General features: G+C 36.7%; 2 long non-coding RNA genes across 5 annotated transcripts in view; one reads left to right on the top strand and one right to left on the bottom strand.

Annotated features, from left to right (window-relative positions):
* LOC141385815 (uncharacterized) overlaps positions 1 to 20,746 on the bottom strand; it is a 120,330-nt gene that overhangs the window by 38,539 nt on the left and 61,045 nt on the right. Inside the window, exon 4 of one of the 4 annotated variants that reach the window (XR_015491219.1) lies at positions 8,610 to 10,161. The exons of 2 other annotated variants lie outside the window; for them this stretch is intronic. This is a non-coding gene — a long non-coding RNA (uncharacterized LOC141385815). Of the gene's footprint in view, positions 1 to 8,609; positions 10,162 to 20,746 lie in introns of those variants that run through there. One more of the 4 variants, XR_015491218.1, reaches the window with a different exon arrangement.
* LOC147843978 (uncharacterized) lies at positions 11,725 to 12,603 on the top strand. Its single transcript, XR_015491221.1, has 2 exons — positions 11,725 to 11,801; positions 12,203 to 12,603. It is a non-coding gene; the product is annotated as an uncharacterized LOC147843978 (long non-coding RNA).

The following is a 20,746-nucleotide window of genomic DNA, read 5'->3' on the forward strand; positions in this document are numbered from 1 at the left end:
TTTCAGTGACACCAAAGAAGCACTCTTTTGGTTCCCCAAAGAAACATACATGCGAAAATTACATTTAAAACATTGAGATTAACAATCAAGTTTGGGTGGTCCTACATCATTGTCACCTATTTCGTCTCTCACTGATTTTAGGAATAGGTTTACAGGTATAGGATTTGGATTTAATAAGGAATGATGCCTCCAGGAACCAGGAACATGTCTCGCTTTTCATAATCAGAATAAACAGTGTTGTATTTAGATTATGAGCTCAAAAAGACATTCACTTTCACTACATCCCCAATCTCTCCTCATAGCTTACACTCCCTATAAACATTTCATTATTCATTCATTTTCTTTTCGGCTTAGTCCAATTATAAATCTACAGCGGAATGAACCGCCAACTTATCCATCACATTTTTATGCAACGGATGCTCTTCCCGCCACAACCCATCTCTGGGAAACATCCACAAACACTCATTCAAACTCATACACGACAGACAATTTACCGTAACCAATTCAACACTTCATTATTTATTTATTATTTATTATTCAATATTTGCACAATTTATCTTGAATTGTACACACCTACTGTATATATATACATTTGTAATTATGTTCATCTATCTGCATACATCTGATTATTAATAGCAACTTGTACATATATTTATATATTGTAAATCTCTGTTCATAGTTAATACAACTAATGTTTATAGTACATCCATCTGTAAATATCACCATAGTTTTTCTTTAACTGCACTTTATAACGTATACCTCTATCCTGCACTTGCTGCTATTGCACTTCTAGTTAAACCTAAACTGCATTTCGGTGCTTTGCACTTGTACATGTGTAATGACAATAAAGTGGAATTTAATCTAAACACTTATCACAGGCTAAACATTCATGGCTTGAAAGAGATCTTTGGATGTTTTGTCCTCCAGCTCTCTGTGCCAGTCATGTGACCGAAATCTCTGAATTGTAAAAAGACAGCAGACATGATGACATCAATGTGTGCGGCATCATGTAGCACAAAACAAGACCTTACATCACTCTAGCACTAATATTTCATACTCTCCCAGCAATTGCTGCACACACTCCAGCTCACACACACAGGCGTACTATTTGTAGCTATATATGTCTTGATATAATTGAGCATATAATGGATCCTCGGAGCTTTCTTACAGCCAGAGGCCTTTCTATTAAACTCCAATGATTCACACTTATCAGTATCAGCGCTTTGTTTGCACACCCAGCCATCGTTTTCTCCATTCCTCCACCTCTTTCTCTCCTTTTTTTCCCTCCCCGAGCCTCTCCAGTGTAAACACTCACTTCTCTTTTCACAGGAGCACAGTCATTACAACGTTTATAATTTTTTCATTATACCACCATTTACCAATTACCCACAGCACATGTTCCCTGCTCTAGATGTCATTAACCTCTCCCGAAACTCTCTTCCCGGGCCGTTCCTTAGACTCAGGCTCCATAAGGGGAAGGCTGAGTGCGCCGATCTGCTGGACTGATACGGCAAGAGTCTCCGCGAAATCATCCGAGTGCTCCTCGGGTCTGCGGCTCCTAATTGCTGTGTGCCACAGGGTCCTTATGAAGCAATCAAGCAGGCAATCTCAGAAGACGCCTGTGCCGTAACACGTTAACAATCCTTCCCCCCTCCTCTCTCGCTCTGTCTTTCGTTCTCTCACCTCTTAGTGGAGCTGGGCTTCCCCAGGTCCCAGCTGCAATTAATGACCTTGCTTGGGACCGAGCTAATAAAATACCGGCATGTTTAATGACAGAAAGAGACAATGAAGAACAGCGGAAAACGTTCACGCTGCCTTTATGGACAATCAAATAAACCAACAAGGTAATACATGCAATTACATCCACAGGCGCGCATACAGATGCGCTCTGGGGTGAATTCACAAAACAAGCATGCCACTTTTGTGTGAGGTATTTCAACAGTAAAAAGTGCAAAGAGATGGAAGTTAATGGATATTCTTTTTTTAAGTAATAGACTGGTTGCACTTTATTTTGATCAGTAATAAATTAAGTGATGATTAAATGATGAATAGTACTACATTACAGTTGAAGTCAGAACTATTAAACCCCCTGAATTAGCCCCCCTGTTTATTTTTTCCCCGTATTTCTGTTTAACGGAGAGATTTTTTCAACACATTTCTACACATAATAGTTTTAATAACTCATTTCTGATAACTGATTTATTTTATCTTTGTCATAATGACAGTAAATAACATTTTTTCAAAACACTTTACAGCTTAAAGTGACATTTAAAGGCTTATTTAGTTTAATTAGGCAGGTTAGGGTAATTAGGCAAGTTATTGTATAACAATGGTTTGTTCTGTAGATTATCGGAAAAAAAATTGCTTAAAGGGCCTAATAAATTTAACCTTAAAATTTATTTTTTTTTTTTTTACTAATAAAACTGCTTTTATTCTAGCCAAAATAAAACAAATAAGACTTTCTCCAGAAGAAAAATATTATCAGACATACTGTGAAAATTTACTTGCTTTATTAAACATAATTTGGAAAATATTTAAAAATGAAAATAAAATTCAAAGGAGGTTTAATAATGTGTACTGTTAACGCCATATAACTGTTGTTTCCGTGCAGTATTGCCAAAAATGCCAGGACTAAAACTGTTACTTTTTACCCCGCCTGCGGGGCAAGTTGTAACAAACTGAGGGTTAGTTGTAACACATGCTTATGAAGTCAGCTTTCACACAATTAATTTGAATTCAGTTTATTTTAAATAGTATATTTTCTCAGTATTTAACTCAATTTATGATTTATTATTTATTTATATATTATATTTATTAATCTAATGGATGAACACATTCAGATTTATTTGCACTATTATACAATCCATTTGTTTGCATTATTAGCAATACAATTTATTTTTTCTATAGTCCATTTCAATGTGACCCATGAACATTTGCTTCTTGTTATCAAACTATTTCATAACTGTAACAAGAGGCAATTTAATCATAAATTAATGTTAAAACAGCATAGTTATTCATATCCATAATTATACATATGTGGCCCATTTTGGATTCTCTAAAGCAATTGAAATTAAAGATGTAAAACAGAAAATACAATGTGACCATTGATTTTGTTTAAATCCCTCAAAATGGTCTATTAAAAATATTTTCTATTAAAAAACATTGTTCATATGAAAAAATTTAAGTTGAAGAGTGTATGGCTAATTTGTAACACCCTGTTACAACTAACCATGCTGTGTCGTGCTATCCTCATAACTGGCTAGCAGTCACTGTGTATTTTTTCATCTTTCAAAATAATGCCATCTTTTAGCCTAGATGACAATAATCACAACAATATAAGATTTTAGCTACATACTTTCACAGATTTTTGTAAAATAAAAAAAAATAGAGTATAATAAAAAATACTTTTATGCTAAAAATTTCATAATTTCAACAGAAGCAGGAAGACTTCTGGCGAAAATATAAATGGTGAAAATCCCGAAAGCACGAAAAGGAATATTAAAAGTTGGGTTCAGGTTTTGGGTATGATGAACAGTTAATATTTTAATATTAGGGAGGTAATAAGCTAATAGTCAATAGCATATTAATAGTTTAATAATTGTAAGGTAATAAAGTGTTACCTTATTTTTCGTTCAAAGGATCTCTGACTTTAATGGGTTAAAGAGCTAGAGATGGACACAGAGACTGAAGGGATGGTTTAATGTAAAATAACCCACTGATCTTTATAGTGTAAATAAAGAAAAGTTTAAAACTTTTCATTTTCCCATGTGTTTTGCAGAAGGAGAAAAACTGGAATGTGTTTGGGTTAAGTAAATTGTGTCAGTGTTTTTATTTTGGGGGGTGAACTATCAATTTATGTCACAAAAAATATATTTAAATTAAAGTCATAAGAAGTCACTTTGAGATTGAAATTTACACTAGACGCTTGTGATATAAATAATAAAAAGCACTATGAATAATTAAAAATAAATAGACATTAAATATTGATTGAATTTGTATTGAAATTTTCTTATTACAGTATGTAAGATGACAGCGTCTACAGTATACAGGAACACTGAACTATAGTTAAATGTAAACGCCATTAAAATGGTATTTAAATTAAAATTAAACATAATTAATAAATTAAACAATTTTTAGATTTGAATACTTAGTTTGAGGTCAGTACATATTGTCTTCTTTTTTATAATAATAATAATATTTAACAATTTTCTTCTGTAAGGATTTAATAAATTGATCAAACGTGACAAAATTCTTCTTCTTCATTTTATAACTGTATAGCATCTGTTATCCAGCTGATTTCTATACACAAAAACAAAACAAATGACAGTATGTACATTGTATGTTTATCGAAAACAGGTTCACTTTAGAACTTTAGAAGTTCTAAATTTCAAAGAAGCCGGTATTTGATAAGATGCAGTCATTCATTCATTTTCTTTTCAGCTTAGTCCCTTTATCAATTTGGGGTCGCCACAGCAGAATGAACCGCCAACTTATCCAGCGCATGTTTTACGCAGCGGATGCCCTTCCAGCTGCAACCCATCTCTAGGAAACATCCATACACACTCATTCACACTAAGATCAATTTTAGCTAACCCAATTCACCTGTACCGCATGTCTTTGGACTGTGGGGGAAACCAGAGCACCCGAAGGAAACCCACACGAACGCAGGGAGAACATCCAAACTCCACACAGAACTGCCAACTGACCCAGCCGAGGCTCGAACCAGCGACCTTCTTGCTGTAAGGCAACACCACTATACTGCGCCACTGCATAGTCTTGATAAGATGCATGCATTTTGATTTCGTTAATCGATTCCTGACTTTTTTTCAGTCATCTCAAGATGGTAAAAGGCAGTGAGCATTTTACAGTTGTATCTATCTGCTAGAACTTGCTAACTGTTTATTTTTAAAATAGTGATCACTAATGACAAAGTCCCTTTAAGGATAATAAATACATTCAGGCAGCTAGGATAACATAGGTACTATATTAATCATTTGTAATCATTTATTTTATTCCATAGTGGAATTGTTGTTTAATTATTTGTCAAATTCTCACAATTAAAGGGATTGTTCGCTTTATGTTTTACTTTATGATATTTTAAGAGTTTTTGGCGTTTGGCATGCTGTCCCGGGAGAGAGCCCTGAGCTCATAAGATCCTAAAGCCCAGGTCTCCCCCCTGTTGCAGGGCGAGAGGGGAGTTTGAGCTCAGGTAGATAGCTAATGAACATAGTGATTGCTTTTAAAGGGCCATGAAACCACCCACTTTCGGTTCAAGTCTACCTCAGAATTAAAAAAAAAAATGCATCATAATGGGTGTGGAGCTCTGCAAGCAGAGTGAGGAGTGGGTCTGAATGCAGACTCAGTGCAGCAGGTATCTTTCCCTGTCTATTTTAACCATTAGCCCTGCTGGTAATCTGGAGGATTTAGGCGAACACAGCAGCCCGGCGATGTGTCTACATGTTAACAAACTCAACTGATAAAAGACAAAGTCCCCCATTCTCCAATTCTTGTACTGCTCTCCCGAGAAAAATGCTTGCTGCACATGTACAGCTTTGCTGTATCGGCCCTGACAGGTTTGCGGGGGAAAACATGCAACAAACCCTGTGGATCATGGAAACAAACACATACAACCTTTCATGAACGGCTAAATACTGTGTGCCGTGGGTCCGTTGATGCGGTCTCAGGCAATTATCATTTGTTCTCCTTTTTGCCTTTATTAGATAGGACAGTAATGAGACAGGAAGCGTAGTTGGAGAGGGGGTAGGGATGGGAAATGTCCTCGAGCCTGGAATTGAACTTGGGATGCCCTGACATGCTATTGCACCATTTGTTGGCGCTAACCACTAGACTATTGTGTCGACTGTTGTTTCTTGAACCTTTAAGATATGGTGTCGATTTGGATTAGTCAATTAACTTAAGTTGCATGTTTTTGGATGGTGGGAGGAAACTGGGGGACCTGGGGGAAAACCCATGTAAGAATGGGGAGAACATGTGAACTCCGCACAGAAACGTTGTCTGGCTTGGTAAGGACTAGAACTAGTGTGGTTCTTGCTGTGAGGCAACAGTGCTAACCACTGCGCCATATCATACCACCCATCTAGGAAAGGAAGAGGAGTAGGGGTGGAAAGGGGGATTCTTCAAAAAAAGATGGCTGTGAAATGGAACTTAGGGTATTTATAGTGACTTAGGAATCGTCTGATTGGTGAATCATCATTAGCATGCAATCCTCTTGAAATTAGTTTATAAATAAACTTCACTTTGAAGAGAGCTGTAACTATTGACTTATAACCACTGTCATAGTATTTGTTTTTTACTATAGAAGTCAATGGCTACTGTTTTGCTTTTTTTTTTTTATATCTTTTTTGTTAAACAGAAGAAAGAAACTCATAAAGGTTTAAAACTATTTAAGGGTGAGCAAATAGTAAATACAATTTCATTTTTGGGTGAGTTCATCCTAGTGGCTACAGCATAAATGTGGCAAAAATAAAAGATTAAAAAATAATTAAAGATTAAATTTTTTTTTCAGCTTAGTTGCTTTATTAATCAGGGGTTGGCAAAGCAGAATGAACCGTTATAAAACTTATACAGCATACTATATGCAGATGCCCTTCCAGCCGCATCCCAACACTGGGGGAAAAAAAAGTTAAAATATATCAATTCATTTAAAAGTATTTGCTCTTTTTGTCCACAAAAAATTTTGGAATCAAGACACACACTCGATAAGAACCAGATTTGATAAGCAGAATCGAAATTGGAACCTAAATTGCTAAAATTCAAACATTACTCAACCCTACTTAAACACTTCTTGTGCAAAAACATTAAGTCACAAATTTACCCCCATTTAGTCTTTAAAAGTGAATACCACAAGACCAAATGGACACAAGTTTCTGTTGGCAGTCATTTTGATTCATCAGACAACATTCAGATGAGCACAGAGATACGTTAACTCATCACTTATAATGGCTCTAATCCAATATTAGTCTCCAAAATCACCTACTGTAAAAGAGCTAAACCCTGCAATGACCCAAATCATGCACATTGTTCTGGCTGGTCTTGTGTGTGAAATTGGCTTTGTGGGACAGGTAACCGAGAGTTCAGAGCTGTGTTAGGTGTCCGACAACCACTCCCTCAGCAGGGCGTGAGAACAGACCAACTGCACTCCAACACCGGACCCAATCAAACCCAAACACCAGCCTAGAATTTCATCTGCCTCTTGTTTTGGGCCATAAATTTGGCAGCGCCGCCGTCTCCGTGAGGGAAAACCACTCTTTTGTTCGCTCCTATCACTCACATCGTGCTGCTCTCGTCTCATTGTCAGCTGAAAATGTAGACTAGAGAAGTTCTGTAGTGCTCGCTATTCCGTTTATGAAGTGCCTGTTTTAAAAGATTCCCTCACATGCGGCACAAAGGCGGCTTTGTGGCATCTGTGTGAAGACACGTCTTTTTAGTGCCAACATGTTTTGATGGTAGCGTACGCATGAGCCAGAGTCAGACGACACCCCTGGGAGTCCCCAAACTGAATTGATTTCCTTTCATTTGAGTTAATCCAAACTTGAGCACCTAGAGCGAGGATAGTTAGAGACAGTCTGCTCCAAACAACCACACACACGATATTACACGTTCCATCCTCATTACTGCACTTCTACTGCGGATTTATGGCTGTCTTGGATGTAGTATATAATCATTGAATTTATATGATAAATGTAATGAATAACAAATATGATAACGGCTTGAAGGCACATGCTAAAAAAGGAGCAATTAAATATATATATATATATATATATATATATATATATATATATATATATATATATATATATATATATATATATGTGATGAAAAGTCAAATTTGTTGAAGCCTTTAAGTACATTGTTACTTGATAATGGTGATATTCTGCTCTGTATAATCTTCTAAAGCTTTAATTGCAGTGACTTCGTGTGACAAACCAACATTTGACCAGGTAATTACTGGAAGCCATTTACAATTTAAATTAAATATTGGGTGCACTTTATTTTACAGCATGTGTAATTAAAAATTTACTTACAGTGTACTTACCTTAAGTTCTGGGTTATATAAAGTAACCACAAGGGTTAGGGTTAGGTTCTGAGGTAGTTTTAGGGATAGCAGCTAATTATTAGCTAGGTTATGCAATCACTGTAGTAAGTATTATGTGTTGTAGCCTACAGTTTTTACATACTGTACAACACAGGACTGTAAATTAAAGTGTTACCAATTCTACTTAACAAACTTCAATTCTATTTTACAATAGTTAAAGGATCCAGAATGCAGAATGTAATTTTAAGACTTGGTTGTGTTAATAAGATGCAAAGCAATGTGTGCTCATTTTTCACTTGAAGGAAATCATGTTATTTTTTCATAAATCTCACTTTGATTATATACAGCTACTCAGCTAACATGAAAACGATTCGCGGATTGGCTCCAAGTCACCCCCGTATTTGTGTAAACAGTCAGTCAACCTCATATTTTTGCTGCTGCATGAGTTAGGTGAGATCTCCTGTATTTTTTTAACTCAACACCTTACATGACGTCTTTCACACATATCCGGAATATGCATGTGTAAGTAATATGAATCGTTCACATATCTTTTGCGAGTTTATTATCTGAGATGTAAACTGCATTGAAAAGCTGCCTATAGAGAAACACTGCAGTCGCACACACATAGAGAGACATGAACGTGAAGTTTGTGTGTGTGTTTACAGCAGTTTGACTGATAAAAATGAATTTGGAGCTAAATTGTTCGCGGTGGCGAACAGCCTTTCCCATTGTTTACATCTTTGCTACAACTTACTGTTAAGGCTAGACACTTTGCATGTCATGATCAATTTTAACAAATAAAAACATTGCTCCATCTTTGAGGAGATTTTAACCGAATCCAGCACTGAACTGGGAGAGATTCTGGAAGCTTTGTTTTGTCAATGTCATGCTTAGTCATACTTGCTATGTATTTTATAATTCTCTGGAACATAATTAATATTAAACTGTAAGCACTTCTGTCTTTGTGTCGTGTCCTTTGGAAGCCCAAATACAGAAACAGAAGAAGCTATGTGGAAATAGCAGCGTTTGGACAGAATTTTATCTCTCTCTGCTGTAACGTTACAGCGCCTCTGGCCACAGCTCTTACCTACGCAGTGTGTGTGCGCGGTAAAATTCCGTATGTGACCTGGAAGGCCCGGAAGTATTTTTTTGTAGTCCCTAAAATTTGTTCATTGTAGGCTTTGCTAAGCTATCTCTGTAAAAACGTTCTCCCTTTGCATTGAACTTTAAGCATTCTACATTCAGAGATGTTGTTTATGTTCACACAGTTAGATTGCACAGCAACTAAAGTTTAAAATATGATATCGTAGTGGACCACCCATTTAAAACAACTAATCTGCATTGAGTTGATTATTAAACTAATATCTATATTAAACACAGAGCACTTAACAACAATGTTGCATCATCACAATAAAAAGACATATTTAAAAACAACAAAAAAATTATAATCTTTCATCTCCACTCTTCTGCATTAACTACTTTATGTGACCTCTGAGTGGACAGAGACTACATGGACTTCAACCAAAACCAAAAAGAGGGGCGAAAAAACACAATGCATTTTTTTCAATAAAGAAAACACTACACCAAGCCAAACTAATTATCATTATAATGATTCAGCTGAGTAGTCTCGTAATGGTAAACTAACACCGCTCAGTATCGCGCCACACTGCTGTCCTAATGAGAACTTTCACCACTCCAGAATAAAGCCCCGGCTTCGGTGACTTCCAACAGCAGACAATAGCAGGGTAAATCGGCGGGACTAGCCCAAGTTAAATCTGCCTTTAGTTTGTATAAGACACGCTAGTCTGGTAGCAGACAGTGGGATTTTACAGAAAGACCCGCAACGTCACCCCCTCGCCCCCCTCAGGACCTCCAGAGCCCCAGTGTCCCACGCTGACCGAGGGGTCTCTTCTGACGGAGAAGCAGACCGCGGTTTCCCAGGATGTGCATGCACTTGTCATGTAAATGAAGAAGTCACAACCAATTAAAATAATTGCACCGCATCGCCTTGTCTTTGCTCGCTGAGACCAAGAGAGAAGGAGGGGTGAGGGATGCAGCGATGGGACGTCCAGTCTCTTCTCTCTGGGTTGATCCACTCATTTCCTCTGAAAGAAGAGTGAAATGTTGTATGCACTGTATGTGTTCAGAGAGGTGATATGCAATTCATTCAATTTCCTATGCTTTGTGTGAATTATGGGAGTATCTTCTGTTTGTTTTTTTATGAACTGGAAGTTCAACCCCTAATTTAAAATGCTGCAGTCAAATGCAGAAAAGGGCGGATTTAAGGGGCCCTAAAGCTAAACAAATTTTTCACACAAGAATGGGAAACTTAATGCGTTTTGTCTGTTTTTGTACATGATAATAGGTTTTGTGACTGAAAATGCATAGAAAAACACTTTTGGAAGTTTTTGGAAATTGCATCTTTGTCATGTCTGTGTAAACACCCACAAATGAGAGATTTTTTTTTAATTATGACATCATGTGTGTGAATGGTAAGTGTATACGGAGGTGTAGATTAAAGGCAAAGCATCTAAGCACAACTATGGCCAACCCAAGCTCATTCTGAAAACGTACCACTATATACATTTCTTGAGAGTGCCAAATATGTTCTAGGAGCTCCATTTTTTATTTATTTGATTTTATTTTTTGCTAATCCACCAGAGGCCGCGGTGTACGCATTTCAGATCTCAGATTTCTCTAGCGAGTGGCAAATTCACCAGAGGCCGCTGTCAAATGACTGACCGATTGACTGACCCACCCTCCTCCTTTCCTAAACCCAAATTAATAGTGTTTTTAAAAGCACAGATTGACCCGCCCACCCACTTCTCTAAACTCAATCAAGAGTTTTAAAAAGCTTGCCTGATATTTACTATGTTTTCAGATTTTATCACACTCTCACCCTGTTATTTAGTTGTTTATTTTATTTTTTGGCTTCTGTTTTTGTCTTACCTGCTTTCTGGAACCGCTCTTTGCCAGACTCGAACTTCATCATTGTGGTCAACTTCTCTCTGCGCCTCAAGTGCGCTGACGTACATGCAAGCTAACTGGACAAACTGTTAACATCAGTAAAGCCGTTTATACGAAGGTAAGTGTTCAACTGGTAAGCGTAAAAAGGGCTGGCATCATATCGCCATCGTAGCACTTGTTACAAAGACGAAATGCAGCCATGCGTTCTTCTGGCTACATAATATACAATATCCAGAAATGTTTTATTTAGGGCTACATTTTCAGAATGAACCTATGTTGAGTACACTATGAAATTATCGACACTACACTCCATTATGGTGGAGTACAAGGTAGTGTTGTTGCTCAAGTATTCGATAACGCTTAATCATCAAAGTGTAGATTTATCCTACTTCACATTACAACCAACTATGGAGAAGCATCTGGCACACACAACAATTCTACCTACTGGTGATAGCACCAAATATCGGTCTGGCATCCATAATATACTGTTTTTGCTCATTTGCTCATTCGAATGCCCTTCCAGCCACAAACAATGCAGATGATGCAGAGAGATGAAGCAGGTAAGCGGTGTAGCAGAGTGAGAGCAACTCACACACAGTTCATATGGTAAGCATCAGATCATCAGTCAAACACCAGATAAGCTTAGTCACTTCCCTTATTTGTTGCATATGCCTCGAGAGGAGAAGAAAGACATCCACGGAAGAAGACGAGAGGAAGAGGGAGAGAAGATGAGTTGAATCATCTAACTTCGATTCCAGCCGAAGAGTGAGTGAAGGAGGTGAGTATTTAAGGTGTGTGGTGATTGCGGGTGCAGGTGTAAGGAATCAGTATTTGGGTGATTGTTCTTGGGTGTGGTGAGAGGTGGTTGGTGAGGGAGAACGGGCCAAGGGTGCAACACATAAAATACGGCCATTTATTTTTTTTTAATTATTTCACTAAGTGCTTTTAAAAAAAGAGTATAAATGGTTTAGAAATTGAAACACAGGCTTGTAGATGGTTTGTCAATGTTTGATTCATGTTACCTGTTAATTGTTTTTTGTTTGTTGTCTGTTAGACCCATGTGACACGTATACTGCCTAATCTTGGCTAGTACGCTCTTGTAAAAGAGATTTTTAATTTCAATGTGTCTTTTTTGGTAAAATAGAGGTTATAATAATAATAATAATGTCTCTATTTCAGTGGTCGCCACAGCCGAATGATCTGCCAACTATTCCAGCATGTGTTTTACTCAGCGAATGCTCTTTCATACGCAATCCCGTACTGGAAACCGGGAAAAACCAATACACACTCATTTATACTCACACTCATACACTATTGCCAATTTAGCTTATTTAAAGAATTGATTCCACTAAATGCTTTTAAAAAGAGTATAAATGGTTTAGAATTTGAAACACAGACTTGCAGATGTTTTGAATAGTTTGTTTGTTAATGTGTGATTTATTTTAATTGTTTTTATTTGTTGCCTGTTAGACCCATGTAACACATTTACTGCCTAATCTTGGTCCGGATGCTCTTGAAAAAGAGATGTTTAATCTCAATGTGTCCTTCCTGGTAAAATAAAGGTTATAGTATTACTACTACTACTAATAATAATAATAATACCTCTATTTTAGAAGTCGCCACAGCAGAATGAACTGCCACCTATTCCAGCATGTGTTTTACACAGCGTATGCCCTTCCAGCTGCAATTCAGTACTTCGAAACAACCATACACACGCATTCATATTAACACAAATACACTACAGCCAATTTAGTTTATTCAATTCAACTATTCAATTCAACTCAGTTGGCATTTCTGTGAGGAGTTTGCATGTTCTCCCTGCGTTCACGTGGGTTTCCTGCGGGTGCTCCGGTTTCCCCCACAGTCCAAAGACATGCTACAGGTGAATTGGGAAGGCTAAATTGTCCGTAGTGTATAAGTGTATAAGGGTGACAGGCCCAGACGACAGCCCAGCCGGAATGTGTAAAAAAGTCGTTATCATATGGACAAGTCTAAATGGATGACTTGTTTTAAAGATCCGACCCCACAACCATGCGGGACTAAGGCCAAAGAAGAAGAAGAAGAAGAAGAAGAATTCAACTATAGCACATGTCTTTGGACTGTGGGGGAAACCGAAGCACCCAGAGGAAACCATGGGAAACCCATAGAATTCAAAAATACCTTTGGCCACAGATATGCGGCTTGTGATATTATGTCAAGATTCATGATGGAAAAAAGTACAGCACAAAACCAAACGTACATCTCACTCACTTTTTACTATGTACAGTTGAAGCCAGAATTATTAGCCCCCTTTTGATTATTTTTTCTTCTTTTTTAAATATTTCCCAAATGATGTGTAACAGAGGAAGGAATTTTTCACAGTACGTCTGATAATATTTTTTCCTCTGGAAAAAGTCTTATTTGTTTTATTTCGGCTAGAACAAAAGCAGTTTAAAATTTTTATAAACACCAATTTAGGGACAAATATATTAGCCCCTTTAAGCTATATTTTTCAGATAATCTACAGAACAAATCACTGTTATACAATAACTTGCCTAATTACTCTAACCCACCTAGTTGACCTAATTAACCTAGTTGAGCCTTTAAATGACACTTTAAGCTGTATTGAAGTGTCTTGAAAAATATCTAGTGAAATATTATTTACTGTCTTCATGGCAAAGATAAAATAAATCAGTTATTAGAAATGAGTTATTAAAACTATTATGTTTAGAAATGTGTTAAAAAAAAACTTCTCTCCATTAAAGAGAAATTGGGAAAAAAAAAATTAAGGGGGCCAATAATTCAGGGGGGCTAATAATTCTAACTTCAACTGTATATGGATTGATTGGGATTCGTTTCAGTTCATTTGAATGACAGTTCCCCAAAAAAGAAGTGCAACCCATATGAAACAGTCACGTGTGGAGAAAGGTGGATAGAAAAAAGGGAGAGAAAGAAAGCGTATGGACGGTTCGCTTTGAAAAATAAAAAGAGTGACTGTGTGTGTTTGGGGGGGCCGTGGCACAGCAGGTGGTGGGACTAATGGAAGCCTCTGGCAGTGGAGCTACAGAGTGACTGAGTGTGTGTTTAGTAAAAGGAGGGGGTAATGGGTGGATCCTCTATGGGCTGGAGCCGCTGATGTATCCTTATTGACAGAGCTGCTTCTCGGCCCAACAAGGGGATCTACGGCTCATGGCCACTGCCATGCACAAATGCATGAGAAAGGAGCGACAGAAGTACCGAGGAAAGCCAGGAGGCAGATCTTTAACACACCATGTCCTGCAAAGGCTCTCATCTAATCCATTTCCCTCCCCCTCTGTACCCCCTACCTAGAACACACTAGTTATTACACACTGCTGCGGGGGATCCATTCTCCTTCCATCGGCAGACACACAAACATAGACACTTGGGCAAGCACTGAACAAACTGTTGAGGTCAGACCTTTCATGTCTCCTGTCACCCTTTCATTGACATTCATCATACATCGACACACTGACACTGCAATTTTGAACACGTATAAATTCATATGAGGTCAGCAGATGATCCACTATGTTCTCAACGTGGATTTGTGTACCACATATGCAAAATATTCTTTTTTATTTTATGTGCTCTAATATCTCATCTGCATTTTTGCATTTAAATTTGCGCTTCAAGAGGCACTGCAGGCTAACAGAGACCTTTTCCTAGTCACCATGTCAAGAAATGTCTTGTTATCTTCAGATCCTTGAGGCTGTTTTTTAAATATGAGTACATAGGAATATATGCATTAGTGTAGCACAATCTTTTTGCATATTTTGGTTAAGCATAAAAGGTCTCAAATGTAATGCTCTTTCATGTAAATGTACTTAACATGAAGTTTTCTGATTTGGTTATATTTTAATGGTGCAAATTATTTGTTTAGCTATAAATAAACTACTTCCAAAAAAAAGTACATACAAAAATTGTTTAAAATAAATAATTTTTTAGATATTATTAAAGAACGGAACAAAATTTGAACATGCTGAAAATTAAGATAACTGTATGATAGTATGTGTACGTCTATGTGCACTGTAAAAAATAAAATTAGTAAAATTTATGTTTAAAAAAATAAATTGCAGCCTTGTTTGTTGAATTCTTTCCATAAAAATTACGGTAATAACGTAAAAATATTTCTACATTTTACAGTAAATTACTGTGTTTCATTATTTTATAGCCATACATCAAGATTTCGATTTAAAGGGTCACGAAACACCAAAACACATTTTTTGCTATGTTGACCGTCATAAATATGTCCCACATAGCTAAAAACACTAGTAGGACACATACAGTATATATAGCTAAAAGTGAAAATTGTTTGTTTATTTGCGTTGTTTGGAGCAAATTTGTTCTTCTTTTGAAGCTGTGTCACAGCGATGAGTTCATTGTGTAAATTCCAGTGTGGACATTGGCTGTCTGTACCGGCTGGTACAATGTTACATCATTGAGTTTTCAGCACATCTGTTCATTAATTCACAAGAAAGACTTAATTTGAACCAATCAGCGCGCTCTATTGAGAATGAGATGCAACTACCAGTGTTCAGAGAGACACCATGTTGTGTTGCCAACTGTAATACTGCTTTCACACTAGACGCGGTAGAAGTGTCAAGCGCGAGTGATTTACAGTTGAAGTCAGAATCATTAGCCCCCTTTTGATTTTATTTTATTTTTTTAAATATTTCCCAAATTATTTTTAACAGAGCAAGGAAATTTTCACAGTATGTCTGATATTTTTTTCTTCTGGAGAAAGTCTTTTCTAATAGTTTTTTGCGCTAATAATTCAGGGGGGCTAATAATTCTGACTTCAACTGTACATGTTAAGTCAATACAAAAGCGGAAATAGACATCCTGCGGCACGATACGCGCGAATGGAGTGTTTTGCTTCCATCATCCAGGTTAAGTTTCTGGAAGAGTTTATAAACTCACAGAGCTGGGTGCACCTCTTAAAGAATCTAGTGCACTCAGACACGGCTCCAAACGAATCAATGCTGTTTTTCAGCCTTCCTAAAACACATAAAACACAGTTATTTTCTCAATAAAATCCATGTTAGCAATTTAGCAGCGAAGCTAGAGTCACCAGGCAGACAGAAGCCCTGCCCATCACACAAATCTGCGTCTGTTGTGAAGTGAATTTGTCGCGTGAACGAAACGAGTAAACTCAAATGTTCACGCATCTATTTTTATAATGAAACTCCACTTTTCATTCAAACCCTTTCCTCTTTCGCCACTCGACACTGCCACCTAAAAATAGCTGGACTCACCCACTTTCCTGACTTTTTTTTTCAAACAAGATGTGTGAAAACGTTAAAATAGAATTTAACTTAACTGAACTTAAAATCCATAACACAACAGCTTTTATGATGTAAATTTTGTTTCACAAAACAACTAAACATCAAAAACAATGGTTCATGTTAATCTACATGCCAGTTTGCATGGCTTGTTTACATGGGTTGTATTAGTAATTTGTTAAGAGCTTATAAAATGTCTAAAGGTGTCCAACAAGTGCCAATAATTCTGTAGCTATGACATAAACGCAGCATAGTTCTGATGCAACTTGTTTATAATGTCAGGGCTAAATTGCCAAGGTGCTATTATTATAAGAAATACAGTACTTTGTGACAACACATCTTGTGACATCATGTTTAGTTTATATGTTTTGTTTTTTTTTTGTAAATATTATGTTTATATTTTAGTTGAACAAGTGTTTGTTAAGAAGCTTTTCAGGGGTCTAACTTTAATTTTGGTGCGCAACAGGATCCGAATGGCATTGTTTGCAATTTAAATAAACCACAGCAATTGCACTGGAGTTCACTTAAAATAAATCAAAGCTACAAAATGTGAACACATCATAACAATTATTCTTTTGGGAATCTGACTAAATGTTTTAAACCAGAATTTATAGCTGTTTAAGAAGTATTTTGCTGTGGAAGACTCACAGAATGTTTCTGTAAGAAATGAAACCAAATGTAATTCTGCAATTTAGATTTATAAATGGAAACAATTCTCATCTTTCGATGCATTGATTACACAAACAAAAATTACTGGCTTAAACCATATCATATGGCTTTATAGCAATAAAATCATAGATTGCACACTGTGAAAAAATCTGTACAATAAATGACTGTATATTTTAACAGAATTGTTCCCTACTACAAGTGTTCCGGGTATTTTTCCATTTATATACATTTTTAAATTGCATTAGGGGACCAGGATCGCAGCTCAGACAGAGCTTGATGGAGACCAGGACATAGGTCTTCTTCTGTTTTCCTCTGGTAAGAATGATTATTAAGAAATATCACCATATTTTAGTTAAAAGACTGCTTTATTACATTTTATTATTATTTTAAATGATTATTGTCTTGTCTGAACCGCCAGGGCTGGACTGGGGCAAAAAATCGGCCCTGGCATTTTGGGCCAGAGCTGCCCACTACATTCAATCAAAATGCTATCTATCTATGCACGTCCAATATTTTTATCAGCTCCTATTTTATAAAACCCAAAAGCCATATGTATGAAATAAATAAATAAACTTTAATCTCAATTTAATTTCTGTATACTGTCCATAAAGATTTTTGTTAAGTTCTAAAAAATACACTATTCGCCTTAGTCCCTTATTATTAGGGATTGCCACCGCGGAATGAACTGCCAACAATTCCTGCATGTTTTATGCAGCAGATGCCCTTCCAGCCACAAACCCAATATCGGAAATCACTCATTCACAAACACTCATACGCTACAGCCAATTTAGCTTATTCAATACACTATTCATCAGCCTATATTAAACAATAAACATAACAAAAACTGCCTGCTAATGCATGGGCAAATCTTCAAAGGGAACAGTGTACTTTATAACCCCTTTCACCTCATACTGCTTGCTGTTTCACTATCTAAACAATGAAAACATAATATAAGTAAAATTTGTTTCATTTTGATATTATGATTAACAGACACCAAACAGCCTCGTGTAGCTACACATTTATATGAGTGTCATCTTCACACAAATTTATATTTATAACAAAACAGGGCTTAAATATAAGAATATAGGAACCATGCCTACTTTCATTTTCTTTGAAAAGAACGAACTTTACCCTGTCTCTTTTGCAGAATATCAGTTTTAATAATCAATAATGGCCATTAAAACTGTATAACGTATAATACATTTATACGATAAAGGTAAGCAATAAATAAATGTGCAGAATCAGTGTATGTGGCAATATAAATTAATATATTAGCTTATCTTTGCTCTCAGCCAAAACAGTTACCTGAGAACAAGTGATTCAAAAGACCGAAAAGTTGTTATATAGAGACAACAATATCAATTCAATATCACGTTTAACAACTATAGTGAGATCAGATCTAGCAGTAGATCTCTGATGAATTGTCCGACATGTACTATACTCTCACCTGGGGTTTATGCTCACCCTCTGAACTACTGACTGCAGCTAGGCAGAGAGTGTGTGGTCACATGATTTGCGCTTTTAGCCGTGTGCTAGAATGAATGGAGAACTTTTCAGAACCGCTAAATGAAACGCCAGTGTATTTCCCGCGATTTCTCCCTTCCGTTTATTCTCTCTGACTCTCGACTATTTTGACAAAGACGATGCACGCACACACAGAGCCCAAAATAGGAGTTTGTGATTGGGCCAGCCCGATGTCAATAAAGAAAAGAACCAATGGGCTGCAGAGTGTCACATGGGCCGGCCCAGTCTGTCTGTCCGGAAAAAAAGCATCTTACTTTCAGAGTCACAAATCACAGCATCGTCAATTAATAAGGCAGACAAAAACGATAGGCTGCTAAGCCTTTTATGGGCCGATCAGATCATAAAACGATGATCAGCCCGGCCCAAAAAGTACGTCGGCCCAGCAGGAATATGCCCGGTCTGCCAGATGGCCAGTCCGCCCCTGTGAACCGCCCATGGAAAGTACAACAGTCGATTATGTTAAATATTGTTAATAAGAACAAACTTTTTTTTCATTAAAGTCAAACTGTACAATAAGTCGTTAAAAGTAATACAAACTTTCCCAGAGATGGGTTGTGGCTGGAAGGGCAACACTGCTGTGGTGACCCCGGATAAATAAAGGGACTAAGCCAAGAAGAAAATGAATGAATGAATGAAGTAATACAAACAAGCATTTACCTAATGATTTTTTTTTTTATCCTTTTGTGTGTTTTCCTCATCAGTAAATATGCTGTTAAAGTTGTTTGTCCATATTTTTTGTGACAACCCACTCCTCGCCACTCGCTTAGTCTGACAGGATTAATGATATTACTAATGTATCATCCAGCTGTATATCTTGTGAATGAACTGTAAGAAATACAGAGAATAGTTTTTGAAAGGCTAAGCAAGCTGAACAGAATTCCATGTTAAAAAAAATAAAAATAAATAAAAAAAACTTGTCTGAATCAATAATTCAAACAACCAAGTGCTTTTCCAATAGTTCAGTCTTACACAGCTTACTTGGAAAAAAGCAAGCTTTCCGGCCTTGATCAAAAATAACACTAACCGAGGATGAATGTGGATGCATTTGCATGTATTTTAATTCGGTCTTTCATTAAATGAAAGAGGAAGCTTATGTAACTGATGTGTTTGGACAGCATGTATAGTTACGGGATGTTATTTTTGTAACAATATTTATGAGCGTGTGGTTGTTGCTGTGTCAAAACAGAAAGATGCATCATATTTACTCAACAACATACATTATAATAGACGACGAGCGATGCACAGATTTATTCACGAATGAAGCAGTGTATACATACAAACATGCATCCATATGCAGCGCGTTAGTATCCAACAGAAACATACTAACAAATATAATAATATAAATAAATTAAATAAAACCCTGACAGATGAAAGAACAAAACAAAAACAGAGAGGTCATGAATATGGAACGCATCATTTTCTATTTGATATAAATATTCATCACACAGCGATTAGGATGTCATGACGCTGTTATTGGTTTCAACATGATTCCGAATTTTTAAAAAAATAGAAAAGAGGAAGAAAAAGCCTCTCAAGCTTGATTAATCTCATCAGGACATCATCAATAATGGATGTCTCCAATCATGAGAGTGGGAACTTATTCTCCTGCTGCGTCAAGGACTCACCACTCAGAAGGGGGCTTTACCTTATAGATCTGCACCCCATAATATTCACGCTGGGCAGCCTCATAGAGCCCGCTTCAGACACACACTACAGTAACAGATGAGCTCACATGGAGACTCGTTTTGTTCACATTGATTTGCTCTTTCTGTGTTTCGCCTTAAATGTGTGCCGAGAAAGGCCCTCTGGTGTAAGAGTTATGGTATAAAGCGTTAAATCGTAAGCTGTTCAAACTCGTGTTTGATTTCATCAAGCGTAACAGTGACCACCCACTTTCTTCAGAAGCCTTGGTTTTAAGACATTTTTCCCTATTCATTTTCTCCATATGCAGGGATTTGTAAAAAATCTTCACCAAGGACTGTAAAACATGAACATGAGCCAGCTCTAAGATGATGCTCAACGTTACGACTTTTGAAGTTATATGTTTAAACATTTTATGAAAATGAGGAAAAACCAAATAAGCCATGAATTTGTAGTCAATGGACTAAAATCCCTTAAAGCATTGAGAAGGATTTAAATTAAAATAAAAGCAAAAACAAATTAGTCTATGAAACAAAGTTATAAAATCACTTAATAATAAAATGTATCAAATACAAATAAATGAAACTTGTGATTTCTAATTGTTTATTTA

Source organism: Danio rerio, chromosome 5 (genome assembly GCF_052040795.2).
Source record: "Danio rerio strain M-AB ecotype USA chromosome 5, GRCz13ab, whole genome shotgun sequence".
Lineage (NCBI taxonomy): Eukaryota > Metazoa > Chordata > Actinopteri > Cypriniformes > Danionidae > Danio > Danio rerio.